Source organism: Bactrocera oleae, chromosome 6 (assembly GCF_042242935.1).
Source record: "Bactrocera oleae isolate idBacOlea1 chromosome 6, idBacOlea1, whole genome shotgun sequence".
NCBI lineage: Eukaryota > Metazoa > Arthropoda > Insecta > Diptera > Tephritidae > Bactrocera > Bactrocera oleae.
Genome location: NC_091540.1, coordinates 41,089,220 through 41,110,478, shown reverse-complemented (window position 1 = coordinate 41,110,478; position 21,259 = coordinate 41,089,220).

The window sequence follows — 21,259 nt, the reverse complement described above, 5'->3', positions numbered from 1 at the left end:
TGTAGGGTTGATCCTCAAATCAAAGGAACTGGATCTCACTTGGACAGCTGTGAAGTTTGTTCTTTTTATTTTTCATAAAGTGCTATAAACTGGTCAAAGATTAAGAACATAGATCATTGATTGATAGGATTTATTTTGGGAGGATACAAATTTAGTTACCAAGTGTGAGAAGTATGAAATGGAATATGATACAAATATGCTTGAAATTGTTCTAATAGCAATTCACTTTGGGCGGCAAGGTGCAACCAATATAAAAATGAATAATAATAATATTAGTTTTTAATACAATTATATTGACAATAAATAGTTGAAGCATTATGGGTTTTGAAGGCAAAATGTAAAGCTGCAACAACAAGTACATAATTTCCAACCACTTTTGGTTTGACTACAAAACTATTTATTGAAATTCAGAAGAATGCAAATCATAATTATTTCTCTCTCATTGAATAATTTTGCGTGGGTTTATTACACATTTACAATACGAACATAATTACAGGTACTCGAAAGGGAAGCTATTGGTTCGCAAAGTGCAGCGACCTTCACAGTCGTCCAACCATGCAACACAAAAGGCACTCATAATAGCATTCATAAATATATACATACAAACACTTGCAAATATTTAGAAAATTAATTTCACTATATGAAGAAAAACATCGCGCCCCCATTTGAATGTCAGCGAATCCTCCAACCAGACCAATACAAACTGTTCCATCGGAGAGCAAACCGAAAGGCACAAAAACAACAGCAAAGCCAACCAAGCAGTCAACCACTTAAGCAGCGAAACGGGCCAACAATCCCACCGAACAGTCAAAGAATTGAATAACCAAGCGTGGAATTCAAGGTGGATGGCTGCCTCAATGATCATGAGACGACGAGGTGGCCAGGCCATGCACGGGAGAGAGTCGGTGAAGCGTCATCACTCATAAAAAGTGCGGTATTTTCAATTTTTGATTTTTTTGCAAATAGCAAACGCCGAGACGTTGGTTCGAGCGAGAGAAAATCGGGGGAGGTAGGGCCCTCCGAACTTTGCATTTGCGCTTCGTAGGCGTCTTGCGCGAATTGGCCAGCAAGGGTTCGCAAAATCTACAGAAAGCATTGAGAAAAGTCGCGTGCAAAAAACGAGTGTTAAGACTATGCTTGGCTGTGTCTGGAGTCGGTTGTGGGTAAACGTCATAATACTTTATAAACGTCGCTGCTAAACAAACCAATCCGTGTAGATATGTATGAATGCGCTTGTAGTACATACTCACTTACTTCTTTGTACGCATGCAAACACTTTCCAGTGAGTGAATGCATAATTTTTCTTTATCTGCTAATTCACAGACAGTGCAAACAATTGTTCGGAAATCATCTTGGCAACCAAATCAGTTTGTCTTCATGATTTCCATAACATTTCGTTGACTTTTGCATGTTATTTTTTCTTTTCAAGTTTAGTTCTGCCTTAGTATGTGTGAAGAGTAAGAGAAGTCATACTGTTTATTGAATATGAGAATTCTATTAGTTTACGAATTTTATTTAAGGTATGGCTTAATTGTATACATATGTATATATTGGCTACTAGATACGACCTATAATTTAACCGTTCGCAAATATAAAATGTTCCTTAAGGAATTTGATTTTTGCCGATCAGTTTGTGTGGCAGCTATATGCTAAAGTGAACCGATCTGAACAGTTTTTTTGGATATTGCATCGGTGCCTTGGACAATAGTCAATGCCGAATTTCGTAAAGATATCTCGATTTCGGTCGTTCAGTTTGTATGGCAGCTATATGCTATAGTGATCTTATACATGAGCAGCTTCTTGGGGAGTAAAGGATCCGATCATTATCTCGCGTATAAACTCGTACAGACAGAATGACCGACAGACAGACATGGCTAAATCGACTTAGCTCGTCATGCTGATCATTATGTATGCCTATGTATTATAGGCTCTCCGACGTTTCATTTGGGTTTACAATTTTCGTGGTCGACCCTGTTCAGGGTATAAAATATTAAGGTTAAGATTCGCTTCATTCAAGTGTTCAAGGCAAATTTTGCACCTATGATTGAGGTCTTAGATCGACGAAGTCTATAGAGCTTGATATAAATTTAGCTGGTTAAGAAAACTAAAATGGTTATAGGTAATGAGACTGACTGAACTCCATTATAATTGGTTAAAATCTCTCCGATAGATTCACTTCCGAATGAGGTTTCAGAGAGAAAACGAATATCTAGTGTTCAAAAATGATATGCTCTTTAACAAGATCTGGTTAAAAACTAGCGGTGGTCGAAGGCTCAAAGTTGTAGACAATTTTGTATAATTAGAACCCATCATCAAAAGTTACAAAATTGTAGAAAAAACTTTCGTTAAAAAATAGATGGACTCTGTAGTTATTTCGGAAGTAAAGTCTTCTAGGGTCAAACGAATATAATATTAAAATAATCCTCGGAAAAATATGTTCACAACAACAATAACGCAAAAAAACATTATCCAATTTGTATTTAGGTCTACACACCTTGACTTCTCTTTTTGCAGCCCATTGGACTCACTATAGTTATTTGATACATCTAGTGAGCACAACATCTGTATCTAGAGCACAAATAAATCAAAAGCGAAAGCTCCAGGGTTTTAAATGCAGCAATGCTGAATTCATATCTCAATGCATGTGTACATATATACATCTACACATACATACATACATATCCACAGTCATGCATACTCACAAATCGACTTGCATGGCTATTTATGGAGATTTTAGTTCCATTATTCAAAATTCAAGTGATTTTCCAAGGCGTCATGCTTGATAGTTGAGATTACTGTCCGCATACACGAGTGTAACAGCACACACATGCATACATACAAATCTACACTTGCGCAAATTAATATGTGTGTGATATTACAAGATAGTGAGTGCAGCAATGCCAACAAATCGAGTACAATAAACATTTCTCACACAATTTTCACAAATAAAATGCATAAATTGAAATCTGAAACACATAAAGCAAACACAATTACCCAGCGGCCGACGACTGCCGACTTTTGGCTGACGACTAGGGTTGGCGATGAGCACGAAAATGGCTTGAAAAATTGTCGATCTGTAACGATAAGCTGGATGGTTGTGTATGTTAATATTTTTACATGTTTGATTATGAAGAGTGTGCCAACAGGTGTTTAATTTCTTAAAATAAAATAAAAGAACATTTTTTGTAGCTGTGGGTGTTGAAAATTTAGCCTTTTATGATATGATATATTAACCCTTAATCAACTATCGTTTACTTTGAGTGATTTTTTATACAAAAGTTAGTTTAAGTTACCTTACAAAGACACCCTTTATTTTGAAAGAGCAATTACTTAGACATACCGACTAACACAAAATAAGTTGTAATTGTAAGTAGTAATACTCTACAAGTAGAAATACACAAATTCCTAGACGTAGGTAATATGACAGCATAATAACGCTTTACAGACGCTTCACGCTCTTGCGCGCTCTCAAGTAGTTACATGCGATAATGTGACTGTTAGCAATAAAGGTGGCGAATTTCAATCTTTCTTAAAATGCTGCATAAAATCGGAACCATTGTCATTCAAATTTTACTTTTGAATTTCCAAAAATCGATTGCTTTTGCTCCTATAACGAATCTGCGTATAGTGGAGAATATTCCCTGAAAATTTTAGAATATTCTCTTGAAATTCGAAGTAAAACCGAAAAATATTTTCAAAAATATGTGTTAATTTTTAAGAATTTTTCTTTATGTAATCTGCTTTCCAAACTTTAATCGTTTTTTTCGAAACACTGCTTTCAGAGTTCTTGAGGACTTCTACGAAACAGCTGAACCAATCGACTTGAAATTTTCACACGGCCATCTTAGATTTCAATTACATATCATATATTACATATCACCACACCATATGGTCTGAAACCGAAAATTTGACTAGTCCTTCGAACATTAACTATATTCATCTATAGTAATAATATTTTGTTTTTGTTGGGTTTGAGTTAATTTTAAACAGATAAATCTTCCTCACCCCCCGACACCTTTGTTCGGAGATCCTGCTGGAGATGGGCTAGGGTTTCAAGGTTAGGTTAGGTTAAGGATGGGTGATTCCTTTATCAAGGCGAGATATTACACTAAAACTGTAATGCGTTTGTGAAGCCATACGAAAAAACTCCTGTATTTGGTTATAATCTATGTATCGGCAAAACGCCCTGAACTTATCAAAAATCTGATAAGTTGTTTTATTTATATTTCAGCTATTTTACCTGTATGTATGAGATCCAGCCTTGATCTGGCAAAATCGGAACAATCGAGGAGAAAATGTTGAGATGATTCTATCTTATCTTCTTAATGCTAATGTTTCTGGCTTACGGTAAGATGTTCAATCTTACTGCGTGAATCCCTATCGGACAATGACCAGTTAGAACTCCTACAACCATTGAACGGTGATCTTTACTAAGTGCCAAGAGTTCCCTAGATCTTTTGCGATTTATTATGGGCAAGACGGACCTTGCGACTGCACAGCTCCTGGTAGTTGACCAACGATAGCTGGTCTGAGGTCCAACAACCGTCCAGTAGTGATCCACAAGAAACACACGGAGCTCCTACCCGTTCCCATTCGGCAGTTATTGAGGCTTTAGTACCTGTCCTAACAAGATCATCAGCCTTGCGACAGCTAGTGTTACGCTCGGCGAGCTGGTAATCCAAGGATTTTGTAATGAAATCAAAGTTTGTAAGGATTTATTAGTGCACAGGCTCGTAGTCAACTGAGTATCCAGATTCCTTAAGTCTGAGGGCAGCTTTCGCGGCTATATCCACCGGTTCCGGTTCAGCTAGACGTTGAATACCATACTGATGAGAGCGGCTTGTTGCACACTCGTAAATTTTTTTGCGAGCTTAGATTTCTCCAGTGCCTTCTACCGAACAAAAATATTGTAGAATATTATAGGCTTCACTTTGGTTTCATAGCGCCAAAGAACTACCTTTGGTAAGAGGTGTGGATAGCGGTTCAAGGGAATCCAAAACTTTTCGAAATAACCGATTATTAAAGTACATTAAATTGTGGAAATTTTGTTGTTTTTTTTTTTTGTTTATAAATAAAATGCCACTTCAAAAAATATCAAAAAAAAACGAGATTTTTCTGACTTGCAAGTGGATATAACCTCTTAAGCAGTAATTAGTCTTTAGCTTAAATAAATGTGTACCTTTCAGGGACAATGCATAATAGAAACTGAAGCTTCAACTTCATCTAGTTTCTATCCATTTTCTTTTATTTTAAGCAAATGAGCACAAAGTAGCAAGGATTTTCTCTCGCTCAAAATTCAGCAACCAACTCTCGACCACCTTTCTTCAGTCATATTACTTCACAATGTAAGAAAATTATTTAAATATAATAATATATTACTATTTACTAAAGTTTTATGGCCCTTATAATAAATTGACTTCTTGAATAAATTTTCATAATTTAGTAGTCTCTTTAAATCGAAAACTTCTTGGAAACTCAAATGCGTGTCGCCTGTTATTAGTGAAAAGAATAAGAATTAGCAAGCCAATTAAAGTAAAGCTATAAATCTTCGAGAATTCTTTGTTAGACCTAGCTTGTGTAAGTACAAACTTGCGAATTATGCGGGCTCCAGCAATTACTAAATCACGTCAAAAACTTTATTTTATGCGCATAATTCAATTAACACGATCGTATGGGCGGAACTTTGACAGTGATGCTCCCTTGATAAGAAGTGCGAGAAATACGCATGCGCAGACGCGTAGTCACAATTTGCTAATTATTCAGTTTATTCGAAGTGCATGAACTCACTAGCCATAACGGAAAATGCAAGATAATATGAAAGTGTTTAAAATACAGTGAAAGCTTAATGTGGGAAAATGGTGCTGTATTTTGAGATTGATTTCAAATCTAGTTATGGAATCTTATTTTTCTAATGTACTTTCTCTGTATAAAAAACTACCTGAAAATATTCAAACACAAATATTTATTTTTACATAAAAACTAAGTTTGTCATATAATTACAAAAACAACAAATTTTCATACTTGCAACAAAAGTATAAATTATTTAGAATAAGAACAAGCAACGTCAAAGCAACAGCGAGTAACGTGGCAGTAAAGGCAAAAATAGCCGCAGCGATATGTGCTGTGCAACAATTGATGTCATTTGTTACGTTGCCGCATTTTTCACCTACACACACACACACATGCACGCACCCATACAATGTATGTACTTTAAAAGTCCAAATAAACAAATATTACAATTTATTTGAGCATACACTATATACATAGGTGTACATGTGTGGATGTGTGTGTGTGTATGTGTGGTGGCATGTTCATGTGTAACCGAGCGCACACGCTCCGCAACCTTGTTCCAAATTTTCCAAAACGCTGCGATTCATTGCTTTGATTTGTTGCGCGATTTTTTTGTCATACCCAAGTTGCTACTGCAATGTTTATGCATGCTGTTGTGGGGCAAATTGTTGTTGGGCCCCACAGGCGGCAAAATGAAATAAAGTTTAATTTAAGCGTCAATAACACCGAAGTGCACAAACGGCCATATTAAATCTTGACAGTCACTCAAAGCGTCACCTAAACGCGCAATCTGTCAATGTATTGGACACTCAATGAGTTCACCGCCTGACGGACTGACGCTTTGCATCTGCGACTGCCAGACTGCTTGCCACATACACACATACATATTTTTATTTGCAACGGCATTAGTTCGAGTTTTGGCTGAGCTATTGATACTAAATACACACACATATTTACATACATATACAATAGTTTTAGGTATAGTATTTGGTTATACTCGCTCGCTCTTGTGACCCCGTCTTCGAGTGGCAAGAGCTGTTGCGGCTGCAAGAACCTTAAAGGTAATTATTGACAGTTCACTTTTTATTTGCAACTTTGGCAAAATTTTTGAGTCTCAGGTTGCAACGGTAGTGATGTGAGAAATTAATCACGAGATTGACTGCTGAAGTGGTAACGGTAATTTAACTGTAACAAGAGGGCACTAAGTTAAGGACATCAGTTCAACGGAATTCATAGTATACAAAAATTAAAAAATTAAAGTTAATAAGCAAAAATAATTTAGTATAACGAAATAAAATCGATAACTGTAAAAACATATTAAATATATTTATATATATTATTATACATTTAAGATAAAAATAAAACAGACAAGATGAATAACAGTTTGTATAAAAGCTATATGATATAGTGGTCCGATCTGAATAATAGGTTCAGAGATTGTAGCGTTGCTTTAGACAATAATTTATGTCAAATCTCGAGAAGACACCTTGTCAAATTAAAAAGCTTTTCGTACAAGAACTTGATTGTGATCCGTCAAAAAAAGAAGTCTTGGAGACAAAACGTAGTTAACTAGTGTGAAAAGTTTTTAATCTGTAATAAGGAATTGAATGAATACTACTTCGAGTGGGATCGTACATTACATGCTCACTCAAACGATAAACGTCTAAAAAGTGTGGCAATATATTTATTACACACATTACACATTACAGTATCTGCACATATAAACAATTATTACCTTGTTTATATGGCTTCCCAATAACCATTAGTTTGATTTCATTTTTCATGTATTATTTAAGATATCCGTTTTGAAGTCAATTGCCCAGACGAACTATGATTACCAGTTATATGTATGTGAGCTAGGGAAAGATATTTATAGATTTAATCCGTTATTGGTGCTAAATGACCTCAAACTAAGTCTAATATTCACTCTTAATTTTATGAAATTTTCATATATGACATGCGATTTGCCGGAACAACAGAAGATATACTTTTTATAGCGGAATGTTTGAAATATAAAGAGAAAAGACGATACCGATGTAATTTTATTCGGTATATGAAATTTAAAAAATCGATTTCATCTATTTATAACCAAATGCTATTGCATTTTAACCACAGCCATATGCAGATGACTATGTCATCTTTACAATAAATCTTCATATAATTCTTATTCAATATTTCAATATAGCAAGTGAGCTTATTTATCCTGATTCCCTGTAATAACAGCAGAAATGCAATGTTCTGACCTAGTCTGATGCATAGTTCAGGATTATGCAATTAATGTATAAATTAAATAATTTAGATTATGGTGAACCCTCTACTTTTTACAAGCTTTTAAACCATATATGAGTTTTCTTCTGTGAATTGGAGTTGTGGCTTAATTAGGCTTAATTCATTAGAAAAACACCCATTGACTTGTAATATCGAATGTCTGAGCGCATTTCGGCTCTGAAAAATAGTGAATTTTAATAAATCGAATTTTGCATATATATCAAATATATAAGAAAATTCTCCGAAAGTTTGAACTTGATTCAGCATATAGTTTCGGTGATATGAGCGTACTTGTAAGAATAATTTGACCTAGTACAAGGGGTTCACAATATATTAAACGCATTTTCTCGAAACATTGTTTTTAGAGTAGGTGAGAAATTTTTTTTCGAAACAGCTGGACCGATCGACTTGAAATTTTCACACAATCTTTTTAGGTATATTCGTCAGGAAATTATTGAAGGAATAAAATTTTGGATTTGAAATTATTTAAGCAGAACAACTTTTTTTTCCGCCAGACACTTGTTTTGGGTGGTCTTCCTGGAGCTCGGCTACGGGTTCAAGAGAATCCTAATTTTGTCAAAATTACCGTTTATTAAAGTGCATTATATTCAGGGAATAATCACATTCTGAATCCTGAAGCCTAAAAATACATATATGTACATATATATTATAAACATATTTGAAAATGATAAATTAAAGAAATAATAATTTTAATTATAAAACAATGCAACCTATTATTAAATAAAATACGGATCATGAAGCAGAAATAACAGCTTATTGACTTTTCATAATGCATAAAACTGACCCAGATGGGCAAGTGTTTGGGCATATACATATATATATGCATATACAGCGTCACATACATAGCCATGCAAGCAAGTGATGGAAAAATTAATTTCATGCAAGTAAAGAAATCCATATTTGGATATAAAATACTGTCTTAAACCAAACGCGTGTGCATCTAAGAAATTGTGGGGCCCTACTATTTGCGAGAGAGTATTAAACAGCTCTAATAAAATGTAGACTACTATTATAAAAATACATATGTACATAAATGCACATATAAATACATATGCATATAGGAAGAAGCAGATAATTTGCCACTATGCAACAAATTAATTTTTATACTGAATTTGCTCTTCTACGAGTATACTACACTATCGAATCCAAACGTTGTGTAGAAAAATGCAAAAATCTTGCATCTATAAAAAAGCCAGCAAGCAAATGACAAAACCGCAAAACGCTTAAAAAATACGAGAAAATCTAAGCTAAATTGTTGCATTTGTTCTCATTTGGCATATGAAATGCGGCAATTATCGTTACGCCTTTTTTGTATTCCTTTTTGCAATTTTTCTCTATTTTATTTTTAGCATTATTTGTTGCAGTTGTATATTTTTGCACAATTTTCCAATTTTACAGTAGCTCTTGCGGCGACATACTTGTGCCTACGTACCGCAAGTAACTAGGTGTGCTTCTACTGCATACATACTTATGTACGAGTGTGTGTGTGTGTGCATATCTGCGAGTCAACGATGAAGGCAATTGCAGTTGACAGCTTCTTGTGACGAATCAGTGTACACGAATGCGCGCTTAGCTGCTTTGCTATTCACTTGACTGTCGAAACTCCCCCGTACACCGCCCTCCGCCCAGACAGAGCTTGCATGCGATACGTAAATGAGTATGTTTGCTTGTTTCTGTGCCGTGGAAGCTTTCAATATTGTCAATGCCATAATTATATTTATGCATACGTACTTATTCAGGTGCATGTATATGTGTATGTTTCTACTTTATGTGTATTTAAGCTGCTTGGTTGCACTGTCGTCATCGTCAACCGCCGCCGACGCCTTCCTCGCCACAAACGGCAGCATCATCCAGCAATCGCTGTCAAAGTCGTCAGTCGGTCATCAATCGTCAATTGCTGTGAAATTGTATATACCGTTATGGCGATAGTGAGGCGTTTATGCTCGCGACTAAAAATATATTAAGCACAGCAACAACAAAGACGCATGACACAGAGGGAATTTCATTTTGCACAGCCGTTCCATCAAACCTATGACTCCACATTTATTTTTAGTGGTTTGGTATGGGAAAGGTACACATACATACATACATACAAGTATATACTGATATTTATTAATAAATCTCTGATAATAATAAAATGTGAAAGAGTTTGTTACGAAATTAAATCAAATATCTTTTCAATACTTTGTAATTAGTCACCGGCGCATACGAGCATATCCAATAAAATTCTGAACTGTTTCCTATAATTCCTCGAAGGGATATTTTTCCCTCAGGCTTTAATTCCGAACTTTAACCTACAGAAGTCGAGGATATAACTTTACAGCAACTGTCGAGGCGCATTGTTCAATAAACTTTTTGTGGTTCAATCTGTACAGATTTAGAATATGTAATAAATAGAAAATAAGATATTAAACTTAGGAAGCTCGACAAGTTCGATTCAAAATTTAGAACCATCGATATACTATATATTATATCTTAGTTCGTTTAGATAGATAATTATTTTCAGGGTTTCCGAAGTAATTTTTTCGAGTCACAGTCGATGATGCAGAGTAATTTTAGAATTGCGTTTATCGATCTCGGATAATTTGTACCCAGATGATGCACTTATGTAAATCAGTTTAGCTACTTGTATTTAAAACAAAAATATCAGCTTTACGTCTTGGAATCATCACAAATCTCAATAATAAATAAGTTAATTGGATGGCTGAAGAATTGAGAGCCAATGACCTTAGCCTCGCAGAGGTGTTCAAGACAAATTCGATAACAGGGTTCAGGTTTAAACAATTTAATTATAAATACTTCTATGCTACTAAGAAGACAATTCTCAGTCGAACCCTATTTCTAGATTTAGACAGAAACTTTTGGTACCTGCTCCTACCAATAATAATATTAAAGTAAATTTTTTTCTAAAAATTTTCAAACTTGTCTGCTCAACACAGTTGGTATACAAAAGAATTATCACCTCACTTTCCAGTTTTTATCTAATGTTTCATCAACTCGCGCAAAACAAAGAACTTGTCGCCATTAGTCAATATTTAAAAAATATACTTTTATACACTTAATTCTCTTAAAGTTTCGGTGCGCTTAAGTGGTCTACAGTCAACAAAGAACAGGTTCGTCGATTAGCATAGCTTCTTAGATTTGCAAATCAGTAAATGCATGTGACTATTTGTTCAAACCAGGTGCTGCAAACTACAATAATTTAAAATAACAATAAATACAAGACAAATTGCTCAAGGAATTAAGCGAAAATGCCCAAAAATGTGAGAAGTAAAAAACACCAATACATATTTATGCAGGCATGCATTCGCTTAAACAATTAATGTTGGGTTATGTTAGGTCCAATAGCTAGAACCGCCATCGACTGCTGCTGTTTGGCAAATTTATGCACTCTTAATTAATTTTGCAACAGTAGTACCTAAATGTTGTCGATAAAAATGCGCCGAATGTGAGTTAATGGATTGGTCGTAAAGTTCCGCGGCGGTCGTCAAATGCGGGCTACAACCGAACAAACGAGTATATTCGGGTAGTTATTGATCTAGCCGATCGTTTCGCAGACACTTTTATAGCGAAAGCAATTTGAATAAACAGAAATTAAATTTTCATTATATTTGGGAAGAACATTTACTGCTGCGCCAAATGATTTCAGTTAGATTTAAGAGCACAAAGCTGTTGTTGTCGTGAGCATTTTAATTAAGTTTAATTTCATGGTTTTTGGGTAGTAAAAGTGTTGAGACATATGTATTTGCATAAATCTTTATATTCATAGTAAAACAAAAAGCAAATACTTTCGTAATCAAGGAAGAGAGTTTTGCATTTAAAAATTAAGCAAAGGAAAACATTGATAACAGACATTAGGTTTTAAGAGAAATAAGTACTGGTGGAGTCGTCCTCGACAAGTAATTTCGAAATGTCGAGTAAATTTGAAAATTTTGTGGTTACACCATAAAATTGTCAGGAAAAGCTTGGGGTTTTATTTTACAAACTGAATTTACACAACTTCCAATATTTTTAAGAAGTTGTTAGCAAGACTGTCATTAAAATTTTTTAAGCCTTAATAAGTTTTTTATAGAAATCAATTTCAATATTACAGTAACAAAATTCACACATTGCTTTAATACCAAAACTCGTATTACTTACTTTTATGAGATTTTAAAGATAAATGCATTGGTTAATGAGTGAACAAGTATAACGGAAGAACTTCCAGATTGAAAAATGTTCTGTGCTATGTGTAATAAAACCAATAAATGGAGGCAGCATGGAGGTGTTTTTCCACATATCGTTAAGATATTCATGCGTCAAGCACAGAAAAGTGTTTCATTGGACCTGAGTAAGAACATGAGTATGAAAATTTTTTTTTGAAAGAATAAAGCAATACAAAGTCGCTTTCATTACTAGAAACAGGCCATATTCCAACTGACCAAATGTCACCCGGACCGGGTGCTGAAGTGTTTTGGTGTGTCTACTTCATCACACATCTGAGGTCTTGAACTCATCGAAAACTTGCACCATGCGAGTCGTCCATCCACACCGAAAAAGTCAATGCAACGTCGACGTCGTGTCGGCATCAGAGAGATAGCAGAGGCTCTCAACATTTTTTACGGATCGATTCAACATATTTTGGTAAATGTTTGGGTATTGTCAATACTCGAATTAAAAGACTTAAGTCTTTTGCAAAAACAACGTTGAGTAGAAGACGTAAAAGAGAAGCCTACTTTGAAAGCGATAATAAATATTTGTATTAAAATACGTGAAAATGTATTTTTTTTGTCAGTCCGTGTAAAATTTGATCAGATGGTATGTGTTACACATAAGCATATATAGATCGGATATAAATATTTTCCCAAGAGTCTGCCATATCATATTATTAACGGCATTTATTATAATTGATTTATCTCATTGTTTGCTCCAACTCTATTCAAATCACGACATTATGAGACTCCAATTTGATTTCCTTGTTTACATGAGTCATTAAAAAGAGTTTTGTCAGCGCAGTAATAAACCCAATTTAAGATGTCAGAAAAAAAGGAACAACGAAATAAAACATATGTAAAACCACACAAGAGAACTAAGGTGACAGCGTGGGAAAGGACGCAACTGGCACACATACACACACAAACACATACAGTAAACAGACAAAAACTGCGCAATTCGAATGTGTGGCAATATTTAGCAGGCGAACTATAAAAATCTGGCACAACACTAACCACAATCACACTGAAAAACCAATAACAACAACAGCGGTAAATGCTGTTGCATTTATGAGTGCCAAATGTTGGTAACACGAACATCCATACACATACATACACACACAGACAAATGCATGTACCCAAACAGTGAGAAGTAGCAATAAGAGCAGCCAACCAAAACAAAACCAACAACAACAACAAACTCACACGGAACACACTTTATACGGCCAAAGCAAAGTGAGTTTTGTGTGCCAAAATGGCATTGCAACAAAAATGATTTGCAACAAAGGCAGCAACAGCAGCCGGTAACAGCGAAGAAAAACACAACAATAACACACAGTCCACCAAAAATTGCAAAAATAAAGCAGTAAATTCGCAACGAAAAATGGTGAATTTGCAGTGAATTGCAGCAAAGCAACAGCGACACAGCCGAAACGGCAGCATATTTTCTCTTCCTACTTGCCACTGCCGCATTGTTATTGGTAATTTTACAATTGTGGCACTCACGAGCAGCAGTGCTGGCTTATAATGCAACACAGCCGTGTGCAACCGAACCCCACCGTCTCCAAGTCTGCAACGCCTACCCCATGGCACTCTCTTGCAGCCGCAGTCATGCCCCACATGCCCGCATTTCCCTCAACTGGACCGTGTTGGTGCTAACTACACCGCCGCCGCCTGGCAGCAGTTGTGCCGCACCGTCGTCCAAAAGTCACGGTGTCCAAAGCGCGAAAGTCTCAGTGTGGCAATGTTGCAGCTGTGGATGCAGAGGCAGCTTAGCGTGGTGAGGGTTTTTGTAGCCTCGAAAGCTCTCCACTCTCATTTGATGTGTGTGTGTGTGTGCATTTGCTTTTTTCCTGCTTGCAACAAATGCCAATGACCGCATTGTTGCTGCATTCGCCACTGCAGATATGAACCCTGGCCGCTATTTGGTGCGAATGTACTCATATCTGTTGCAACACCAAAATGTGTGCCCGGCACCCAATCTATGCAGAGTGGGAGTCAGCAAGGCTTCATATGCGTAGATATTCATTACACTGCATCCATGCAACATTTTTGTTTTGCGATAGTGTGTTTTACACGGTAAATATTTTGTGAGTTCACGGAAGGCATCTTCTGAGTACTTTCAGGACTGGTCATGCGAGCCAAAGTTCAGAGTGCGTAGCGAGAAATAGAACAGTTGGAAAGACAAGATAAAGTGGTATGATATTTAGTTTCTATTTGTCCCGTCTAGGTTAGTCTTATATCCACAAATATTTAGTAACTGATATTGCCTCGGGTCGATGCTACCGATATATCTTTTTTATGCTGTTAAGGCATAACTAGTCTCTTATTTTTGAGTTCGTTGTTTCTAACCAAGGCTATCCTCGACGTTGTGATCTCATTTTCGTCTTTCTCATTTTCGTCTTTTATAACCAGTTTCGGTTCTTGGCTGATAGTGTTTCGTTTTGTGTTTTTCAGTGTTTTCAATGTTACTGAAGCAACTAGGTTCGAAAAGTTTTGGAGTATGGTGCTGAGCTGTCCGCCTTAGATTGGTTTTAGTCTAGTCCGATTACGTAGAGTTTATTGTAAGAAAGTTTCGCTTCCATTTTGTCTCCTTAAATCTAGATTTGTATGGTCTCACCAAGCTTTGTAAATCCAATTTCGTTATATAAAGCCAATGCTTCACTCTCTTCTTACCATTTTAAAGATTTATCTTTGATGGTCCTTCAAAGAAAGTAAATATGAAAATAATTTTAACCCCAAATAAATTTGCCTCATTTGGTTCACTCTTTCTTATCATTTTAACCAGCGTTTTCATACTCTAAGTTCTCCTTGCAGATCTCGCAGTGCACTTCCAGCGCATCCATTTTTAAACACTCACACACGCCAACAAACAAACTGGTTTAATCAGCGTTACCGGAAGTGAAGCCAGCGTGCAAGTCGCCGCCACCATAGCAGCATCTTTCTATTGGCACATGCGTTCCATTGTTATCGACTCCATTGCAGACTGCGCAGCATCTGCATCGGCGACGTTTCAGGAATCAGGCAAACAGACTCTTGCTGTTGGTGCATTTGCACTGCCAGTTGGTGGATGCGTTTCTCCCGCCATCATGCCCAGCGAAAGCACAATAAACTAACAGCAGCACCACTACTACCGCCATCATAACACTTGCTGCGGATTTCAGCAGCAACAACAACGATAGCCAACTAAATCTAACTCAAGCAGCAGCACTTGCATTGTACTCTCGTCCCTAATATGTAATTCGACTGTAGTCACTTGGATGAGATGCGTTTTGTTCGGTCATACGACGACGACGACAACGTCGACTACGATGATGATAATAATGCCGATGACGTTTTGGCTGCAGAGGACTACGACGCTGGCGATGATGAAGAACTCGTGATGCTGTTGTCGCGACGAAATTCTTTTTCTGCTGCATTTGTTGCTGTTGTGCACTATTGTGCTGTTGGATGACGTACGCGTAGCAACAGAGATGGCGATGTACCATCGCGAAAAAGGGTCCGCGCTGTGGGTGTGAGAGTCTGGTGGTTGGCTGTCATAGAGTTCTGACGGATTCTCGTGGAAACTCGCGACGAATGCCGCTGAATGAATGCATAATTGTGCAGATCTGTACATATGTATATATTGAGATGTGCATATGTACAACTATATTTGTGTGTGTAAGTTTGTATCTTTGCGTAGTGGCGAGACTGAATTTTATTTCTATTTGACGGCAAAGCTGTTGTTCTGATAGTGGCCCAGCAGATTTCTAATATGGCCGAACACATAGAGATTCTTTTTCTATATACCTATATGGAATGTGGAATGTGAAGGGTAAACAGCAGAAAGCTCTTATGTGCATTTGAAGCATACCTATGAACTAGTATATATATACATATATTCAGCTTCTTCCAAATCTAGCATAAACCGATATACTTATGTGTATAATACCTTAGCTTGAATAAATTGTGATTTCGGAACAGTGAAGCAGCTTAAGATTTTCACCTCGAAATATGTTACACACGTACACTCAGACAAATCGGAAGATAATGTAGTTGTAGATAGAGTTATATATTAAGAATCATTAAGCTCCTTAGGCTTAATCTAAGTTAGTGGACTCTTTCCAGCGTCAATAGTATGGAGATAATATTCAGTTATATCTCTAAATAAAATCTCAGTTCCATTCACTAGTAGCTTCTGCTTATCTTAAAAAAAAATCGGAAATTACCTTCTTTAAACTAAATATCGTTGGTTAACTCCAGGTATAAAATGTTTAAAGTTCGCCCTTTGGAAAATCAAATATTTCGTGGAAGAAAGAAATAAAAATCAATAATGTTAAGACTTTAGAGTAAATCAATTCAGAAAAAGCGAAAAAACGTATAAACTGGCCTTATTCTGAGCGCCAAAACAAGTTTGCAGGCTCATCGAAGTCTGCTTAAATATTAAATAACCGATTTTTCTCTTTTAAAAACCCTCCAAAACGATGGAGAAGTTATTTTGAAAAAAAAAAAGTGGTGAGTCTACCGAGGGATTGATTGATAACAAAATTTCATTTTACTAATTTTCTGTAGATGTTTATCGGACCATATTATCATCCTGTAATATTTAGGTCAAAAAATTCTCCAGAAGGTAATAATAAGTAGAAGAAATCTAGCGCACGAACTTCGGGTAAAAAAAATATAGGTGTAAAAACCAAGGAGATATATGTATATATTTCACCGTGAAAGAAGACCAATTTAAGAACAGATAAAACCTTTCTAAACCCGTTTTTCTGAAGAACTGTTCACATCAGCAATCATTTTCGTACATACATAAATGAGTAGATACATATGTATTTATGTTCAGATCTAACTATTTAGCAACATACTTTAATTATAAATTGCATATAGATTAACACATTCACAGGTATATATTTACATATGTATGTACATACTTATGTGCAAATAACCCATTTAACACAGTTATATACGATGAAACCTGTTTACTCAATTAGAATGACGAAATTTCGCAGCGATTTGCTTATTGTCAAAATTCTACAACTCCAACGCGTAAGCAGTTAATTTCGCTATGCAATCGCTTGCATATATATACATACACCCATACATGTGTGTGTACATATCTCCCTCGCATATTTCTCTCCAGATATGGTACTACTCAACTACACAGTTTCTCACGCTCCAAATATTAATGTGTGTGCCTGAGTGCGTGTGTGTATGTGTGAGTGCATAGCAAGCTGGAGCTATAAATACTACTGGCGTCGCTTAACGCTGATAAGCAAAGATTTTATTTGGCGGTTATTATTAAGAATTGCTTGTGACATTCGCCAGCCAACTGCTCTTGCTTATTCCCTGTTCCATTTCGAAGCTATTTGCGTTCGTACGCCGAAGCGAGAGCATCATCATCATATCATCACTGAATTTTTAGACAAGGAGGAGCATTCGAAACTTTTACTCTTCTGCGTGTTCAATTTATTTGTATAAAAAAAGACCGTTACTCATACCAGTGTTGAGTGAGTAGAGTAGTGAGCACTTGCTTAACTTCTAAAAGAGTCAGTGGTAGGAAATGTTAGTGGAATTACTTAGGATTTTTCATAAAAATATTCAAGGTATTGTCGTATGAAGGCGCCAACTTGTTAAATATACTCCTAAGAGTTTAAAACAATTTTGACCGGAACCAAAACTAAATAATCAACAAATAAGAACTGATCGAATCTATCCAAACTGATACATAGATCACAAAATGACTTTAGAATCCTCAGAAATATTAACAACATATCTTGATAACTGAAAGAATGTTCTACAATTTCTGTTCTCGGCACTCTACAAGTGTTATAGAACTCACTTTAGATTGTTTTCAAACCAACCGGAAGTTGGACAGTTCGACAGACTACGCTGTTCCCTTCAAGTTCTGCTACGTTGCTTTCCTAAAATAACATGAATGGAGTGTTTTTCGAATAGATGAAAATTTTTCCAAGATTTTGCAGACGTATTTTGTCGCACGCTCTTTACCAAAGCTGTATGGAGGAAGACGAGGTCTAAAGGTGATTAAATTTATCTTTTATTGCTCGGCTTTTGTCAGATTGAAATTAAAATATCTCAGTAGACAAACTTTTGGTGAACCTTATGAAGTGGCTGGTATTAATATTAACTGCCTTAATAAATTTGCGGTAAGCTCAAAACTCTTCGTCGATTTATGAGGATCTAGTGATCCACTTTTAGAAGTTTATGTGTAACACAAAGAGCGCATATCTGTCCAAGTGCGATCAATCGATTTTGTATTACCAATTGCAAAATATTGTTTTAAATCAAACTATTGAATTATCCATTCAAGAGATCTAAATAAGTCCACCGCCGAAACATCGATCTCATGAAAATAAGTTATCGGAAAACAGCGTTGTGTTCGATTACTTCTTTCGCCAGGATTTTATTATTTTATACTAATTCCTTTTCACTTTCTGGATTCATTTTAAATTCGACACTATGTGGCAGTCTGCGGGGCCTAAGTCTAAATTTATTGTTATGATATTTTCTTTAAGCTGAAGTGGAGTGTTTTACAAGCTAAACTTTTATATTATATTTATTTTAATGCGTGGACCTTGTGTTCGGTATTTTCTTTCTGACTAAGTAACCGGACATTTGTATTTATTAAGGAAGTAGTTCTCGAGCAAGTTTTGGTAAAAGTAGAAGCCAAACACGGACTTCTATTCCCTGTTTATACTTGTGAAATATTCTGTATAAAAACACCAGAAAAGCTCAGGTGATACAAGTTCTCAATACGAGTTGGTCTCTAAATTTAATCGAAACATTTCACCTCTCGTAATAGAAGTTCGGTCTAAAATCAAACAAAGAACTTATTATCAAACCTCGGGAGGCTAACGAATAGATACTAAATTTTTAAAGACTTGGACATAGGACATTATTTCCCCCAGGTACGATCTCTTTAAAATACTTACTTAATCAATATTTTTGATTTTACAAAAATAGGTTTTCGAACATACGAGTTCTCCTCCTCCGCAATTAGTACTGATTCACTCAGCTCACTCGAATTCAATATTAGTTTCATCTAACTTGACGCTAATAAAATTGAGATATCGATATTTGTGTTTCTGTGGCTTCCTCTCGTATAAATTAAGAGCTTCATAATTTATTGCCACAAGTTGCAGTGAGCTACAAGCCAGCGGCACAGACAATTAAGTAGCATTTTCAAATAACTGCGAATGTGGTGGCAAACAACCAAGTCGTTCAGTGCGCTCAGCGCCAAACACCTGGTCACACACATACGCACACATATACAACAAACAGGAGGCTTCTTTGCTTATTGCATTGTGTGGCAAGTGTGAAGAAGTGAGTCGAGTGCCTCAAAGTGGCGCACTGAGTGGCGACCACGGCAGCGAATTAAAACCACACACACTTATATTCGTTCATTCACATGTACATATATATATATGTGTGTGTGTGTTTTGTGGCAAAGAGAAGACTGCACGAATAAAGCTGAGTGGCAGCCCGGCTGTAAATATGAGTCAAGTATGGAAGTCTATTACTTGACTCGGTTAGGCGCACGTGCTGGAGGCGGAGGTGCGATGCCGCCTCGCAGGCGAAGACGCGCCAACAAAAGTTGTGGGGCAGCGCTGGAATCCAGAAGTCGTCACTACGCTTATGTGTGGCAAGTATGTTAGAGGAATAAAGTTAGACGGCGCAGCGCTAGGGATGAGAGGTTTTGACGCTGTTGAAAGGGATTTGTTCGAAATTTGTTTTCCACAGATGAAATATACTCGCGCCGAGCAGTTTCTTCGCTGGAAATGTTACTTTTATCGATTTGCTTTTCATTTATGAGATTTTTGTTGCAGTTGTTGCCTGTTCAATTGTTTATTGTAGTCCGGCAGCTTCTGTGAGCAGCAGCAGCAGCAGAGGTTCACTCTGAGCGAGCGAGTGACGTTTGTGCGAGTAAGGCCCACTCTTTGTGACTGCAGTTCGAAAACGGATGAGCGCCACTGTGTGTGTGTGTGTTTGTGGGTAAATTTGCGAAAATCGCTTGAGTTTAGTTCTGGGCTTGTTTGTCGTGCAGCGTTGAAATTTGATTGCTGCTTTTACTCGCACACACACAGAGGCACTCACTAATACCACTCCACACACCTGCTAATATAAACGCGTGTGTATATATACATATAAATGCATACTTCGCTCTGATATCATTTGCTGTCTCGTCGCATTTCGTTATTACTGACGGTTTTGTTGTTGGTGTTGTTGCTGCTGCTGTTAGTGGCACATTACTCTATCTCAACGGCTGCTCAGCTCGCCATTTCTCCACAGCTCAATTTCTGATTTCTGTTGTGCCGCCTGTTGCCGTTGCTGTTGTTGTTGTTTTTTTCTTCTTTTGATTTTTGCTCACTCAGTCTGGCAGCTCCGCTTGCTGCCAATTTATGGGCGCCTAATACATTCCGACTCAAACTGAGAGCGAGATAAAAGCATCTTGTTTCCGTTTTCCAGGTACAATTTCCATGTTTTTGTAATGCTGTGCTGTTGTTGTTCTTGCTATTTGTGTCTCGTTGACAATTTTCTATGCGCTGGAATGATAAGGCTCTTTTGTGCCTTTTGGCTTCTCAACATTCCACACACACACACTTGCCCAAGAGGCGAAAGAGGATGGCCTTTCGATTCGTTTGATGCTGTACTATTTAGTTGTAGTTGTTGTTGCATTCAACGTATGTTCTTCTGCAGGCGCAATGTTCCATTTAACGCTCTACGCCTCCTTGTGGGTGTTGGAGAGTGTATGCGCGCTTTGTAACTGTAATTGAGTGCCATTCACTGGAATTGGGAGCTGAAAAGTGACGTCGTTGAGTGAAAATTGTGTGTAAATGGGTTACGATGCTTGTGATATGCTGGAAATTGCTGGGGAGCCGTTTTTACAAGCTTATCGTCGAAAGTTTGGCATTTCAAGAAAGGCAGAGCTGATTAAATACAGATTTGAGGTTATGAAATTAGTTAGTGCAAAGTGCAGGAGAATAAGGTTC